The sequence below is a fragment of the Gymnodraco acuticeps genome, unplaced genomic scaffold (genome assembly GCF_902827175.1).
Source record: "Gymnodraco acuticeps unplaced genomic scaffold, fGymAcu1.1, whole genome shotgun sequence".
NCBI classification, from domain to species: Eukaryota; Metazoa; Chordata; class Actinopteri; order Perciformes; family Bathydraconidae; genus Gymnodraco; species Gymnodraco acuticeps.
In genome coordinates, this window is record NW_022989867.1 from 273858 (window position 1) to 286388 (window position 12531).

A 12531-nucleotide genomic window follows, 5' to 3' on the forward strand; every position below is an offset into this window, starting at 1 on the left:
ACACCCCCACAGCTTGTGATAAAAGGATATAGAAATGTCCTTAAACATCTATTTGCAAGATGATCCTTGTGCCTGCTACAACTCTCATTACACCTGTACAGCAGCTGTACCTCTGAATGATCAGATGTACCCGTCTACCATCCTCGACGAGGGGCCATATTATTATTTACCATCAGAGGGATGATCAATAATTCATTCATAGAGCTCACAGGAACAGCTGAAAGATTAATAACAGGGCCAATGGTTCAAATGTAATCGAAAGAAGAATTATCACTCGTAAATCGTGTTATTGCAGCCTTTTATTTACAGAACACTGCAAGCATAATGATCAGGCAAGTCTCACCTTATAATACTTTGACCAACAGTTATCTGTAGAAAGGTGTACACTGGTATGAGGAGAGCTGTCAAATGGCCGTTTCTGTGAGCGTATTCTTAGCAGCATTTCCATTTCTGACCCATTCAAAAATGTTCTTCCTTGTTGTTTTGCACATTCCAATTGGATATATTATTTACTAAATGTTGCTGCGTATGCCACAATGATCCCCGGATTGGGAAGTACGCAGAAGAGAAAACTAATCTTTTTATCCCCTCAAAGAATTTCTTTAACCCTTCCAACCAAAGATTTAATTTGCGCCCTGTTTGTCACTAGCTCTGATTTCTGGGCTGTACAGTCTATAAAACTAGAAATAACGTGTAACACCGAGATAGTGATGAGAAGACTCCAGAAGTTCAGCACCCATGGGACCAAGGGTGGGACAAGAAACGGATCCCTATTGATTTTAAACCATCAGAGGAGCGTCTTTATTTTTGAATTATTGTAGATGCATTTTAATGTGATACAAAACCCCTAACTTCTGGTGTACATATCTTTGGAAGTCAAATGAAAGCACCTCTTCAGAACAAGTGGCTGATGCAGAAACCGATGAGCCCTTGGCCTTGCTTTTACGCTGTACATTTTAAAGAATGTATTTTTGTATGGTTGTGTAGTTTGAGCTATGTTTCTCTGGTTCTGTCACAGCAGTGCAGACATTCAGCTGGTATTTATCTGAACATCACTGTCACACAACATTTGGTATCTTCATCAACTAGTGTTTTATGTGTTTCAAAACGTTCTTCTTCATGTTCTGCTGGCAGTCTCTCTATCCATCTCTTCATATGACCCCGCTAAAGAGAGGAAACTCATTTACCACGTGAACACTAGCATCAAGTATAAAGCTAATCCTGTATGTGAACTATTTGGTAAGCGTATGTGCATATTGCATAAACACAGAATCCTTTACATGGGGTTAAAGTCCCTGTACACTACACAGGGACAATCAAACACTTCATCAGCGTGACACCCATCAGCCTCAGCGTGACACCCATCGGCACCACGCCTCACAACATCCAGAAACACTAAGACCTGGGAGGGTTCAGGGACCAACGTATAGACTCGCATGTCTCGAACTCTGATCACAACTCCCTGATCTCACACAACTTCATAACACAATAACAAACAGAAAGATCAGTAGCTACGTTTCAGCAAGGTGGACCTGATATAAATGATCAGAACTGGTTTTAGGGATCATCAAATTCTTAATTGATGATTATGATTTCGATTTGTCATGAAAATTATTTTATTTGTGTCCTCTATATTTTGTAATGCCTTTTTATTTTTGTGGCAGAGATTGGCTTCCCTATATGTCAGTTATCGCCAACAATGTCATCCAGCCTCCTGGTTATTACGATTCCAGTTTTAGTGAATGTTCTGATACAATGATCTGTGATGGACGGTAAAGTCTCTGCTGTGACAGAACCACTCTCTCTGTGTGGTTTGGTCCGCATTCCTGGACTGATATCGTTACATTTTTACCAGATTAAAAGGTTTTAAAGTTGATTTTATTTGAGTAAATTAAGTGCCAATGGTTCATATTTTCATGGAATAAAACATGTTTTAGCTATTATCTTGTAGTTGATCTCCATGTTCTTTAGCGACCTCTATTACATGTTACTTGTTAGACGCTTTTATCCAAACAAACGAACACCAACGCTCTATCCACTGTGCCACACGCCTCCTCTAGTTGTGAGAGCTGTTTGTAGGATTATTTTTGCATATTAAAATATTAAACCATGTTATATATGTTACATAATGAATACATCAGAACAAGGGCTGCTTGATTTGTAAAATGTAACTAATTGCAATATATTGAGTTAAATGGCAATTTCCATATGATTTGCAATATTAGAGGGAATGCTGCATTATTCAAATATACTTAAAGATTATTATATAAATTATTTATTTTAGAGAAGATCTTTAACAAACAATGTTTTCATGAAGTCGTACCTGTTGTAAGCTAGGACTTTTCTGCAGCTCCATAATATAATAATACACTTTATTTGTATTTTTTACTTTAAACTTCACTTCCTTAGAGTTTGTTTCATTATAATACGATGATACATCTAATAACTATTTATTACTTTAAAAATGTATTCTTGTACTTTCACTTCAGCTTCACAAAATGCACAAATATTACCATTATGAAACATTAATCTATCTAATATTATGTAGGTAAAATCAGAGGTGGGAGCAGTACTCAGATCTTGTACTTGAGTAAAAGCAGAAGTACTCAGATCTTGTACTTGAGTAAAAGTAGAAGTACTCAGATCTTCTACTTGAATAAAAGTAGAAGTACTCAGATGGTGTACTTGAGTAAAAGTAGAAGTACTCAGATCTGGTACTTGAGTAAAAGTAGAAGTACTCAGATATTGTACTTGAGTAAAAGTAGAAGTACTCAGATCTTGTACTTGAGTAAAAGTAGAAGTACTCAGGTCTTGTACTTGATTAAAAGTAGAAGTACCAGAGTGTAGGAATACTCTGTTACAGTAAAAATCTTGCATTCAAAATGTTCCTCAAGTAAAAGTAGAAAAGTATTCTCATCAAAATATTGTTAAAGTAGCGACAGTAAAAGTAGTCATTGTGCAGATTTCAGAATAATATATATGAAATGTTTTATAATGATTGATCATGAAAGTGTTCTCAAAGCTGGTAAAGGTGCAGCTAGTTTGAATGACTTTGTATACTGCAGGGTAGCTGGTGGATTTACTCCAGGTGGAACTAAAGTCTGATTTAACACTTGATTATATTTCACATCATTCATCCACATCTGTGAAGTAACTAAAGGTATTAAATACATGTAGTGGAGAAAAAGTACACCATTTACCTCTGAACTGTAGAGGAGAAGAAGAAAAAAGTAGCATAAAATGGATATACTCAAGTAAAGTAAAAATACGTCAACATTCTACTCAAACACAGTACTTTAGTAAATGTACTTAGTTACTTACACACTACTGTTTAAAATAGTCTTTATAATGTTAAATGATGAGGATCAGTGCATCAGAGACTTCCAGCTAAATAGTGTGAACTGCTGCTGCTCTCTGAATGAAGCTGTTTAAAAGTGAGAAACTAAAGGTGATGTTCAGTGCTGCCTCCCTGTGGTCACACAGGGGGAGAGGGGTCTGTATGGAGTCAGATTTGGGTCAATATTCTAGCGCGCAAAACAAGCTACTCACGAGCGGAAAATGTGCTTTTACACGTGCATAAAATGACCATCGCGCGCAGATTAAACCCCCGCGAACGGCTATGCGCTCGCTCTCGCGAGAGAGACAGCCCTCTTGCTCGCTCGCGGGAGTGTCAGGCGCCCATATATATATATATATATATAGCAAAATAAACACAATTACACTGCGCTAAACAGCCACATCGACAAACAAACGAGAACCTAAATAGTATGTAATTATATCTAAAACCACAATACGTTAATTACCTGTACTCGGTGCGCCATATTGTTTGTTGTTTGTTGTCTGTAAACCTCCATGTCTCCTTAAATATCCTTGCGTCAGTGTCTCACGTGTTGGGCGTGCTCTCTTCTGACCATATTTAAGTGTATTATAAGTACAACTTTCGCGGCCGCAGCTAGACCCTTCTCAGCCACCGTAGGGTCGTGTCAGGTGGGCGTGTCGTGTACCATCGTGTACTATCGTGTACTGTCCGCGGCCGCAGCTAGACCCTTCTCAGCAATGGGACGTCCTTTCCTCCGGAGCGTCACGTGAAGCGACGTCCGTTTGTGATGATCGTCTGACAGCAGCTCTGTCCCCGTTATTTTCACAAACACCCCCGCCTCTGTTAGCACACATTTACTGACACAAACATTTGTATCATCTGTTGTAGACCCAAATAAATAAAATCAAATAAGAACTCAATCTCAAAAAAGATAAACGCCATTCTTAAAATGTATAAACAAACATTAGTTTGATTAATATTGATTAGAGTGCACAATAGAAATAAAATAATTGAGAGAAGAAAAAGAGATATATGTTATCTATCAAAACCCAGTTAGATTAACATTCATTGGATTGCACACTTTGTTTATTTGTGTGGATATGTAGCACATTAACATTTTAATAGCACTTAATGACTGACTGAATGGAAATGACAATAAATGAAAATATAAAACGAAAAAAGCGATCATGAAAATGTTTCAAATAAATGAATAAAATGATTTTTGACCACTTTGTTGTTCAGATATATCACATATTTGTAACTAAATGATACATGAATTGAAACAAAACACAGTTTAAACTGAGGAGTGACTCTCGTGAGTTTCATGTATTTTCTTCACTCCGCTGGGAAACTGCTCTCATGTCAAGAAGCATGAGATCAGTGCATGCACTGCATCGTCCAATCAGTGAGCGATACACAGTAAGGGGGCGGGGCAAGTATCTGGGATTTAATCGGAGGATGGACTGGTGGTTCCTCGATTATCGCTCCTCCATTATCGCTCCTCGCTCCTCGATCCTCAATCCTCGATCCTCGATCCTCGGTCCTCCGGCAGAAATAAGAGCCATGGGACGGTACTCAAGATGGCGCAGACAAATCAACTTCCGGTGAGACCGAGGACCGAGGAGCGAGGAAATGAAAATAGTCGACCTGAGACAGGGCCTGTATATATAGGTCTACGCGCTTGAAAATTTTCTGGCACTTTGGGGCGGAGCCACTGGACTTTGATTGAGCCCGGAGTTGCCAGGTTTGATAAATGCCTGAACTACCAAGAGCCGAGGAGTGACAGCTGCAAGATCAGTTGGACGAGATTGAATGGTAAAGTTGTCCATAAAAAACTATTATATTCGTAAAGTGTACAGCTAATATATATATATATATTATAATGTATCCGATGTCGCGATGTACTACATGCTGCAAAGACTTTCACTGCCCGTTATGTGCCTCAAATGTGTTCCACCCAACCAAATTGAACAAGGTCCAAGCCCATTTAGAGAGCCACTTCAACCGTGCAGTTCTCCATGAAGGTAACGTTTGAAAACATTCTCTTGTGAAATGCAAATGGAGTTGCAATGTGTCTGCATTAAAAGCAGCCTGAATGTTATGATCAGTTCCATTTGAGCAATACATCAAAACAAGTCCTTCTATGATTTGTTTGTGGTGACCAGTTACTTGATTCAGATGTTTGGTATTCATAATTTACACTTTAAAATAATATGATCACAAAATAATAATACTACAATTCTATGTTCTTATGTTTAAGGGTATACCATTCACAGATGTGCATTAAATTGCCGACCACAATGTCATTTCCACTGCTTCATCTGCCAGTCAACGCTGATGTGCAAAGCAGACTTCATCAAACACTTGGCTTTGTGCAAGGCAAAGCACACTGCCATAACCCCCATCATCCCAGAGCCAGCAACCGCCATCATCCCAGATCCAGTAACCGCCATCATCCCAGAGCCAGCAACCGCCATCATCCCAGAGCCAGCAACCGCCATCATCCCAGAGCCAGTAACCGCCATCATCCCAGATCCAGTAACCGCCATCATCCCAGAGCCAGCAACTGCCATCATCCCAGAGCCAGCAACCGCCATCATCCCAGAGCCAGCAACCGCCATCATCCCAGAGCCAGCAACCGCCATCATCCCAGAGCCAGCGACCGCCATCATCCCAGAGCCAGCGACCGCCATCATCCCAGAGCCAGCGACCGCCATCATCCCAGAGCCAGCGACCGCCATCATCCCAGAGCCAGCGACCGCCATCATCCCAGAGCCAGCGACCGCCATCATCCCAGAGCCAGCAACCGCCATCATCCCAGAGCCAGCAACCGCCATCATCCCAGAGCCAGCAACCGCCATCATCCCAGAGCCAGCAACCGCCATCATCCCAGAGCCAGCAACCGCCATCATCCCAGAGCCAGCAACCGCCATCATCCCAGATCCAGCAACCGCCATCATCCCAGAGCCAGCAACCGCCATCATCCCAGAGCCAGCAACCGCCATCATCCCAGAGCCAGCAACCACCATCATCCCAGATCCAGCCACCGCCATCATCTCAGAGCCAGCAACCGCCATCATCCCAGAGCCAGCAACCGCCATCATCCCAGAGCCAGCAACCGCCATCATCCCAGAGCCAGCAACCGCCATCATCCCAGATCCAGCAACCGCCATCATCCCAGATCCAGCAACCGCCATCATCCCAGAGCCAGCAACCGCCATCATCCCAGATCCAGCAACCGCCATCATCCCAGATCCAGCAACCGCCATCATCCCAGATCCAGCAACCGCCATCATCCCAGAGCCAGCAACCGCCATCATCCCAGAGCCAGCAACCGCCATCATCCCAGAGCCTGCAACCGCCATCATCCCAGAGCCAGCAACCGCCATCATCCCAGAGCCAGTAACCGCCATCATCCCAGATCCAGTAACCGCCATCATCCCAGATCCAGCAACCGCCATCATCCCAGAGCCAGCAACCGCCATCATCCCAGATCCAGCAACCGCCATCATCCCAGAGCCGGCAACCGCCATCATCCCAGATCCGGCAACCGCCATCATCCCAGAGCCGGCAACCGCCATCATCCCAGAGCCAGCAACCGCCATCATCCCAGATCCAGTAACCGCCATCATCCCAGATCCAGCAACCGCCATCATCCCAGAGCCAGCGACCGCCATCATCCCAGAGCCAGTAACCGCCATCATCCCAGATCCAGTAACCGCCATCATCCCAGAGCCAGCAACCGCCATCATCCCAGAGCCAGCAACCGCCATCATCCCAGAGCCAGCAACCGCCATCATCCCAGAGCCAGCAACCGCCATCATCCCAGAGCCAGCAACCGCCATCATCCCAGAGCCAGCAACCGCCATCATCCCAGAGCCAGCAACCGCCATCATCCCAGAGCCAGCAACCGCCATCATCCCAGATCCAGCAACCGCCATCATCCCAGATCCAGCAACCGCCATCATCCCAGAGCCAGCAACCGCCATCATCCCAGAGCCAGCAACCGCCATCATCCCAGAGCCAGCAACCGCCATCATCCCAGAGCCAGCAACCGCCATCATCCCAGAGCCAGCAACCGCCATCATCCCAGAGCCAGCAACCGCCATCATCCCAGAGCCAGCAACCGCCATCATCCCAGAGCCAGCAACCGCCATCATCCCAGAGCCAGCAACCGCCATCATCCCAGATCCAGCCACCGCCATCATCTCAGAGCCAGCAACCGCCATCATCCCAGAGCCAGCAACCGCCATCATCCCAGAGCCAGCAACCGCCATCATCCCAGAGCCAGCAACCGCCATCATCCCAGAGCCAGCAACCGCCATCATCCCAGATCCAGCAACCGCCATCATCCCAGAGCCAGCAACCGCCATCATCCCAGATCCAGCAACCGCCATCATCCCAGATCCAGCAACCGCCATCATCCCAGATCCAGCAACCGCCATCATCCCAGATCCAGCAACCGCCATCATCCCAGAGCCAGCAACCGCCATCATCCCAGATCCAGCAACCGCCATCATCCCAGATCCAGCAACCGCCATCATCCCAGAGCCAGCAACCGCCATCATCCCAGAGCCAGCAACCGCCATCATCCCAGAGCCAGCAACCGCCATCATCCCAGAGCCTGCAACCGCCATCATCCCAGAGCCAGCAACCGCCATCATCCCAGAGCCAGCAACCGCCATCATCCCAGATCCAGTAACCGCCATCATCCCAGAGCCAGCAACCGCCATCATCCCAGAACCAGCAACCGCCATCATCCCAGAGCCAGCAACCGCCATCATCCCAGATCCAGCAACCGCCATCATCCCAGAGCCAGCAACCGCCATCATCCCAGATCCAGCAACCGCCATCATCCCAGAGCCGGCAACCGCCATCATCCCAGAGCCGGCAACCGCCATCATCCCAGATCCAGTAACCGCCATCATCCCAGAGCCAGCAACCGCCATCATCCCAGATCCAGCAACCGCCATCATCCCAGAGCCGGCAACCGCCATCATCCCAGAGCCAGCAACCGCCATCATCCCAGATCCAGTAACCGCCATCATCCCAGAGCCAGCAACCGCAATCATCCCAGAGCCAGCAACCGCCATCATCCCAGAGCCAGCAACCGCCATCATCCCAGAGCCAGCAACCGCCATCATCCCAGATCCAGCAACCGCCATCATCCCAGATCCAGCAACCGCCATCATCCCAGAGCCAGCAACCGCCATCATCCCAGAGCCAGCAACCGCCATCATCCCAGAGCCAGCAACCGCCATCATCCCAGAGCCAGCAACCGCCATCATCCCAGAGCCAGCAACCGCCATCATCCCAGATCCAGTAACCGCCATCATCCCAGATCCAGCAACCGCCATCATCCCAGAGCCAGCAACCGCAATCATCCCAGAGCCAGCAACCGCCATCATCCCAGAGCCAGCAACCAATTTGTATTACTTTTCTCTGATTTTAGGAAATAATTGTTATCTTTTTAAAGATCTGTTGCCGGTACTGCAAGGCAATTTTGACAAAGACATGTGGGAGCTACTGTAGACTTATGTGCACAAGTACCAAATAACATTAACATTATGAATTCCAAAATGTCTTTTTGTTCATTTTTGAATTTTTGTCTTGTAGATATCTTGCTCAGCAGATTGATCCTGGGAGCTGGACTGAGAAGACTGGGCATGATATTGCGGTGAATAATCAATGCATAACAAATATTAATAACAAATCCATAGCTACTCCAAAGATAAATGACTATTGCATGTACTCTGCACATCATGTAAAAATCATCATGTGATGGAGAAGTCTTGGGGTTTTATCTATCAGCCATGTATTTAATGTTATCTTTTTTATTTTTATTTTAGGGCTTGCCACGCCAGATCTGTGGAAATGACTGCGGGATTTTTATGCTATGGGTATCAGTTGGTACGTTTGCAGGCTTCTGTAAACATTGTAAATATAATGCTTTGTTTTCCATCTTCTCTGTTCTAGTATACTCTGTCGATTGTTTCAAGCGCCGGGTTTGAATTCCAGGAGGTTAGTTTATGATTTTCTTTTACCAAAGAAGTAAATGCCTACTTAAAGTGTTGCTTATGTTGCATCATACTGTTCATCTTGAAGAAAAATTGTCTTTGTCACTTCATTCAGATGGCCATGTCTTTGATTCGGAAGTGGTGGTGTCTTCTTCTCATGGAGCGTTTTCAAATACAAGGGTATGAAAGCCCTTAACAATATGTGTGTTTTAATTTCAGTAACACTTTATTTTGAGGGTCACTTGTAGATTATCTACAATCTCTCAACAAACTCAGTAGCATGTCAATAGAACATCTGTTAGTTATATTAGATTAACCATCTACAGATCAGTAGACCATCAGTAACAGAGCTGTAAGACTCTGGATGGCAATATCTGTTGAGATTATTAATGCATGCATCAATTGTGCACCAATGCCTTAGCCTTTCCCTATGCAATACTTTAGATTACATCTGGTTCTTATTGTTTCAAAGGCATGGCCAAAGGTTTGCCTTCTGGACTCTGGAGGCCAGAAGCTTGCTCGAGGGAACCCTTCAGCCAGTTTTCAGAGTGCCACGACAGAGTGCCAGAATGGATATCTCCCAGGAGAAGGTGGCCATTGGCATATTGCAGGCATGTATTTACAATTGCTTTAGTTTTGACAGTAAAGACAATAACAATAGAGACCTACAATAATATTTAGCTTGAAAGGATTTCGTATTAAGTCATGTTTTATATCTACAGCTGCCTGAAGGCATAATCCGGAAGATCCTTGGGTTTGTCGTTCTTGAGGATGGTGATCCTGCAATCTGCACGCTAGCCCTTACCTGCAAGAACTTCAACTACATTGTGAGCCAGTGGTCATTCCAAAAGGAAACCCACTTCAACTGGCTTGACAGTAAGTTTATTAAGTGTCTTTACTTCTGACTTCTCCTATCCTAGTATTATGAGTTTGGTTGAACTAAAAAAGTTGATTGACTAAGAGTAAGATCAACTAAATTAAGGTTTTGTTCTTTTTCTGTCTGAATTGTAATTGTCTTATGACATTTTACTTCAGGTGTCGTCAACTGGAATGTCTTAACAAGAGGGACACAAAAGGGAATTCAGGAAGGCATACCAAATTTCCAGGTGCTTTCACTGTGACGATCATTATAAGGACGTCGGCACAGGCTACCGGGGAAGTGGACGGCGAGGAATCTTGATGGGTTTTTACTTCGAAGAGGACTTCCCGGGGTACTGCAGCTGGAGCTGTTTTCTGGTGGCTGAGGGAACAGCAGACCCCGCCTCACCCCAGTGAAGAATCCTCATTGTCCCCAATGAATACAATGTGATTCTGCACTGAAATGCCTCTTGGTCAAACTGCATGTTTATCTTTGGCAGCCAGGTGCATAAACACACTAACACTTGTTTTTGAGTAATCAAGCACCTCTTCAGAGACACATTTTATTTGATTGATTTCGAACGTCTAATACAATTTAAAAAAAAGAAAAAAAGAATACATATACATTTAAATGAAATTAAACAAGATAATTATGATACTGTAGAAACACAAGTAGTATCAAATTGATGAACTAAATATTATTGACTTACAAATGATATATAAACAAATGATCTACCCAATTACACATCCGAAAAGGCGTGGGAAGAAGTTTACCACCCCTTCGCCCAAAAACAAAATTAACATTTTTGTTTTCTTTTAACAAAATATACCTAAATCTAAATGTATGTCTATACAATATACATTTACAATTATAAATAGATTATATCATTCTTACTACTATATATATATATACGTTATATATATACTCAATACTAATATTCCAAGTTCCAGGGGCATGGGTTTAGATGGAAAAATAAGGACATACGGCATGCATGAGTTAGAGTTTTCACCATCAAATCCATTCAGTAGTGTTCTCCCATGGCTTTTCCCAATGGTAAATATAGATATGAGTATTGTAGAAAAGAAAAGAGAGTGGCAAATATATGAAGTAGGATTCAAAACAAGTATGTACCTCAAGAATACTTATCACAACTACCTCAAAATATACACAGATGGTTCTAAGAACAAGGAAGAGTGTGTCAGAATTGGTATATATATCCCAGAATTTAAAATATCGATCGATCGAAGAGCGTCAAATCAATTATCAGTGTACACAGCAGAAATGCTGGCAGTAATAATAGGATTCCAGTGAGTGGAAGAGGTCAGACCAGATATGGTGGTTATATGCACAGATTCATTATCCATTTAAAAAAGCATACAGTCCACATCAACTGCCAGAGAAGACATACTCGTAGAAATTAATCATAGCCTGTTAAGACTTCACAGAGGCGGTATAGATCTTCAGTTCTGCTGGGGGTGTGTGAAAGGGAACGAGTGTGCATGAGGGGGTGAAAGGGAACGATTGTGCATGAGGGGGTGAAAGGGAACGAGTGTGCATGAGGGGGTGAAAGGGAACAAGTGTGCATGAGGGGGTGAAAGGGAACTAGTGTGCATGAGGGGGTGAAAGGGAACGAGTGTGCATGAGGGGGTGAAAGGGAACGAGTGTGCATGAGGGGGTGAAAGGGAACAAGTGTGCATGAGGGGGTGAAAGGGAACGAGTGTGCTGATAAATTAGCAAAAAGTGCACTACAAAAGGAAATAACATTACCAGTTCAACTTGGAGAAGGAATAGCAGTAATTAAGAAGAAAGGGACGGAGATCTAGCAGAAAAGGTGGGAGGAAGACCAGAAAGGCAAAGAGTATCACAAAGTACAAAAGACAATCACAATCAATATTTAGAAAGAAAGAAACAGGAGGGAGACAATCATGATAGACTCAGACTAAATCACACAGCATTACTCTGTATGTCATGGGGGAAAGTGACAGTGACAAGTGTGGGAACTGTGGAGGTAAGGGAAATGTGGAACATGTTTTATTACATTGTGTCACCTATAAAGCTGAAAGAGAAAAACTAAAGGATAAAGTGATAGAGACAGAGAGGGAGTGTGGTTGGTATTCTGGGAACAGAAGGAGAAGGAGTGAGAGCTACCAGAAAGGCACTGTTTACCTTTCTGAGAGAAACTGGGATAGGTCAAATAATCTAAAAGTAGGTTAGAATAAATTATGGATGATTGTTTTGTTTTATTTATTTTGTGGTTTCTTATTTTAGTTTTCGTTATTTTGTTTATTAGAGATGGAATGAAATGGTGATACACACTCATGTACAGTAGGTGGCGG